The sequence below is a fragment of the Rutidosis leptorrhynchoides genome, chromosome 10 (genome assembly GCF_046630445.1).
Source record: "Rutidosis leptorrhynchoides isolate AG116_Rl617_1_P2 chromosome 10, CSIRO_AGI_Rlap_v1, whole genome shotgun sequence".
Taxonomy (NCBI): domain Eukaryota; kingdom Viridiplantae; phylum Streptophyta; class Magnoliopsida; order Asterales; family Asteraceae; genus Rutidosis; species Rutidosis leptorrhynchoides.
The window spans coordinates 216821240-216827239 of NC_092342.1; positions in this window are offsets into that span (position 1 = coordinate 216821240).

The window sequence follows — 6000 nt, forward strand, 5'->3', positions numbered from 1 at the left end:
CACAAAAATATTTTGCAAACACCGGTAAAGGGTTATTCCGGAAAACTTATCGAGGGTAAAAACTAGATTTCAAAAGATCAAATGTTTTCATAAAGATCCAATTTCCTTAAATGGATCTAAATTTTTATAGTCATGTGGGACTGTAAACCATATCGTTACTACCATTGTTTATACCGCCGTATAGAAATCACTGATGTACAAAGTGTGAAGAATAAAGAAGTGATTCTAGTATTTCAAGACGATATTGCTTGAGGACAAGCAACGCTCAAGTGTGGGAATATTTGATAATGCTAAAAACGAACATATATTTCATAGCATTATTCCTCAAGAAAGACAAGCTTTTAGTTGCAATTGTTCTATTTACAAGTGATATTCGTTTAAATAATAAAAGGTGAAGACAAAAGACAGATTCGACGAATTGAAGACGCAAACGACCAAAAAGCTCAAAAGTACAAAAGACAATCAAAAAGGTTCCAATTATTGATAAGAAACGTCTCGAAATTACAAGAGTACAAGATTCAAAACGCAAAGTACAAAATATAAAATTGTACGCAAGGACGTTCGAAAATCCGGAACCGGGACCAGAGTCAACTCTTAACGCTCGACGCAACGGACTAAAAATTACAAGTTAACTATGTATATAAATATAATATAATATATAATTAATTATATTAATTATATATATATTATATTTATATATATAAAACCGTCGGCAGAGAAACTCCAAGGGTGTGAGCTGTAAATACATCCTCCGCGACTCGCGGAGTTTGAAGGGGTTTTTGCCGCGAGTCGCGGAGCCCCAAAATTCTACTCTGGCTATAAAGCAACCCGAATTCTGATCAAAATTCATCATCTTTTTCTTCCTCTTCATACGTAAAATTTATATTTATATTTATAATTTATATTTTAATTTTAATTATAATTCTAATAATAAGGGTATGTTAGCGAATGTTGTAAGGGTGTAAGTCGAAATTCTGTCCGTGTAACGCTACGCTATTTTTAATCATTGTAAGTTATGTTCAACCTTTTTATATTAATGTCTCGTAGCTAAGTTATTATTATGCTTATTTAAAACGAAATAATCATGATGTTGGGCTAATTACTAAAATTGGGTAATTGGGCTTTGTACCATAATTGGGGTTTGGACAAAAGAACGACACTTGTGGAAACTAGACTATGGGCTATTAATGAGCTTTATATTTGTTTAACTAAATGAAAGTTTGTTAATGTTAATATAAAGATTTACAATTGGGCGTCCCTATAAATTACCATATACACTCGATCGGACACGATGGGCGGGGTATTTATATGTACGAATAATCGTTCATTTAACCGGACACGGGAATGGATTAATAGCCACTAGAATAATTAAAACAGGGGTGAAATTACATTCAAGGGTAATTGGTGTAATTGTTAACAAAGTAGTAAAACCTTGGTTTACACGCAGTCGATAACCTGGTGTATTCATTAAACAAAGTATTAAAACCTTGTTACAATTCGAATCCCCAATTAGTTGGAATATTTATCTTCGGGTATAATAATAATTTAACGAGGACACTCGCACTTTATATTTATGACTGATGGACTGTTATGGACAAAAACCAGACGGACATATTAAATAATCCAGGACAAAGGACAATTAACCCATGGGCATAAAACTAAAATCAACACGTCAAACATCATGATTACGGAAGTTTAAATAAGCATAAGTCTTTTATTTCATATTTAATTTCCTTTATTTTATATTTAATTGCACTTCTAATTATCGCACTTTTATTATTTGTTATTTAATCGCACTTTTAATTATCGCAATTTTATTTTATCGCATTTTTATTATTCGCAATTTCATTATCGTTATTTACTTTACGCTTTAATTTAAGTCTTGTATTTATTTTATATTTTACATTAGGTTTTAACTGCAACTAAAGTTTTAAAATCGACAAACCGGTCATTAAACGGTAAAAACCCCCCTTTATAATAATAATATTACTTATATATATATTTGTATTTTTATAAAAGTAAACTAATATAGCGTTGAGCTTTGTTTAAAGATTTCCCTGTGGAACGAACCGGACTTACTAAAAACTACACTACTGTACGATTAGGTACACTGCCTATAAGTGTTGTAGCAAGGTTTAAGTATATCCATTCTATAAATAAATAAATATCTTGTGTAAAATTGTATCGTATTTAATAGTATTTTCTGCTAAAATTTAATAACTATTTTATATACACCTCGCTTCACATCAGGTTCCCTGATCCTCACGGGTTGAGCTTGGTGTGCTGCCCTAGATCATTTAAGGTTCACCCTAAGTGGAGGATTAGCTGGTCTAGGTGGTTGTACTATAGGTTCCTCTACAACCTCTGGGGCTGGAACCGCGGCGGGTTCAACTTGTTCTTGTTGTACCGGGTTCGGAAGAGGTATTCCTACAGCCTCAAAATAAGAATGCATACGAGCGTCTTGGGGTTCAGCTAGCCTCACTAGCCAATTTGGAATTGGCGCAGTGAATTGATTATCAGATACCATCGGGGTATTCATCTTCAGCTCCACAAATCATTTCATCTGTAATCCATGTGTACCTGGTACAAATATACTTTCATTTCTGCAAGCATTTATAGCATCATGGATAAAGATACAGAAAAACCTTTCGCAAGGGATGTATGAACCCCTTGGCTTATCAACTTGAGCTTGAACCAAATCCCATATTAGTTCTGCATAGTCAGGAGTTTCTACTCTTATGAAAGAGTAGAACAACTTCAGCATTGGCACAGTCAGGCTGTCAGATCCACTCCTTGTCATCAGCAAGCATCAGTTGATGATTGAGAAGATCACGTACCACCTTGAATGCAGATATTTCTTCTGAAACTTAGCCGGAGGAACATTGCGGGCTCCAACATAACCGAGATCGAAAACAAATGACATCATCTGTTGAGTAGCAGGAAAAGCAGGAGCATTCTGCACAACAGGAAGTCTGGATATCCTCCTAAAATCAGCTTTAGTGATACTCCTCCTCCCTTGAACTCCTCTCAGTTGAAATTCAAAACAAGCTTGTGTTCCCTCTGGATTTTCAGTAGTAGGTTGTGTAGCTTCCACAAACCTAATTGTTCTGTTAAGTAGCTTCAGATCTGTTACAGGTACACTGACTGTAGAGTTTAGAGCAGGCCACAGAGTGTGCCTCTCTAGAATTGCAGTCCAGTAGTTGCAGGGAATGTTGGTTTCAGAGTTGATGAAGTGATTGTTCGTCATTTAGCTGTATAAATAAGAAATAGAATACCACAAGATATTTAACATAAAGCATATATCTCTATTCTTATTTGCCTTTGAAATCCTTTGTATATGTTTTATCTTTTATATTTTATGATTTTTATGGTTTTTCTAAGATATAAAAATCCTTTATTCTCAAATATGAACAAGTAATTGACAATCATTCATACGATATTCATCACAATACAAATTCATCATGCAAAGTCAATTATATAACACAAAGAATCAGAACAACACTTAGTCAATTTTTAAACACAATTCAAGCAGATTCGGTAGTCATGAAAACTTGAGATTCTGTAACCAAATAAGCTTGAGTTTTCAGATCAGAAATATATAGAATAAACATGTTAAGTGTTTGAAGATAAAAATCAGAAAGTTTCAAGGTACCAAAAGTCAGATTCGGTATCAAGAGAAGAACAGATTCGGTATCTCCAAAATTAACATAAAGACACTCAAACAGGCATATTCTATCATGTAAAGTCACATCCATAATCAATTAACCACTCAATTAGAAGCAAATCAACATGTTAATCGTATGAACAGACTCGGTACTATAGATAGAACATATTCGGTAGATACAGAATCCATCAAACAATCAATTAAACATGTAATCAAGCTTGGTCAAATGATAGATCAATCAATATAACTCAGAGTAGACAAGAATTCATGTTAATTAACCAAATCAATTGAGTTTAATCAAAGATTAAAAGAATACGACTCAGACTCGGTATAATCAACAAAATTTCAAAATTGAGAGTCACAATCTAGTTATTTTGATCTTTTCTGGTTGAAAAACATTTAATTTTCTCAGATCTACACGCATGTATCTAAAGCAATGATTAAAATGAAATTATACCAAAGATTTGAAGAAACAGAAGAACGGATTCGGTAGATTAGGCAGATTCGGTATGATCAGTAAGACTCGGTAGGTAATTAAGCACAGTAAGAGAGTAGTTTGACTTTGACCCTCCTTTTATAGATACCGAAGATAAAATACCAAATGGGCTTTACCGAATGGGCCTATTTTACCGAATACAGTCCACTTTTCAAAACTTTATCAATTTAACTTCAAAATCTTGACAAATTGATTTTTCCTATTAAAATTCATTTCAATCTTTTCATGAAAAACAATTCTGAGATAATTTTTGAAAACATTGAACTTACCGAATCTATACTGTTGGATGTCAGATTCGGTATAATGCTAAAAATAGCATTTATTCAGTAAAAAACAAATATTTTTGGATTTTATCTTTTCCAATTTTTATGAATTTTTCAAAATAAGATTTGTACTTAAAAGAACTTTGAATTTGTGAACAAAGTACAAATCTTCAGTGATACCAATTGTTAAAACGGGTTGCATACTGAGATGTATACAAGCTTAAGTGAATTATTTCAGATATAAAACAAAGAATTTATGAATTCACTTTTTGAAAAACAATATTTTTGAGTAATTTTCTCATTTTCTCCCTTTTTCTCCCCCTCAAAATGTGATATACAAGAACGTAAATCAGCATTTTGATAAAATACCCTAGAAAATGAATTAACTCCCCCTTGAAATATGATATCAATGAGTTACCTCCCCCTTACGTGTAGTGACCCGAACTTTTTGATGTTTATATATATTAAATGAAATTGTTATTTACATGATTAAGTGTTTCCAACATGTTAAGCAATCAAATTTGTTAAGACTTGATTAATTGAAATAGATTTCATATAGACAATTTACCACCCAAGTTGACCGGTGATTCACGAACGTTAAAACTTGTAAAAACTATATGATGACATATATATATATATATGGATATATATGTAGTTAACATGATATTATGATAAGTAAACATATCATTAAGTATATTAACAATGAACTACATATGTAAAAGCAAGACTACTAATTTAATGATTTTGAAACGAGATATATATGTAACGATTATCGTTGTAACGACATTTAATGTATATATATCATATTAAGAGATATTCATACATCATATTATCATGATAATATAATAATTTAAAATTTCATTTGATATTATAAACATTGGGTTAACAACATTTAACAAGATCGTTAACCGAAAGGTTTCAAAACAACACTTACATATAACGACTAACGATGACTTAACGACTCAGTTAAAATGTATGTACATGTAGTGTTTTAATATGTATTCATACACTTTTGAAAGACTTCAAGACACTTATCAAAATACTTCTACTTAACAAAAATTCTTACAATTACATCCTCGTTCAGTTTCATCAACAATTCTACTCGTATGCACCCGTATTCATACTTGAACAATACACAGCTTTTAGATGTATGTACTATTGGTATATACACTCCAATGATCAGCTCTTAGCAGCCCATGTGAGTCACCTAACCCATGTGAGTCAGCTTTTATCTTTCTAATACAAGGTAATAATCATATTCAAACTTTAATTCAATTTCTATAACTATAACAATCTTATTTCGAGTGGAAATCTTACTTGAAATTGTTTTCGTGTCATGATTCTGCTTCAAGAACTTTCAAGCCATCCAAGGATCCTTTAAAGCTAGATCCATTTTTCTTATTTCCAGTAGGTTTATCCAAGGAACTTGAGGTAGTAATGATGTTCATAACATCATTCGATTCATACATATAAAGCTATCTTATTCGGAGGTTTAAACTTGTAATCACTAGAACATAGTTTAGTTAATTCTAAACTTGTTCGCAAATAAAAGTTAATCGTTCTAACTTGACTTTTAA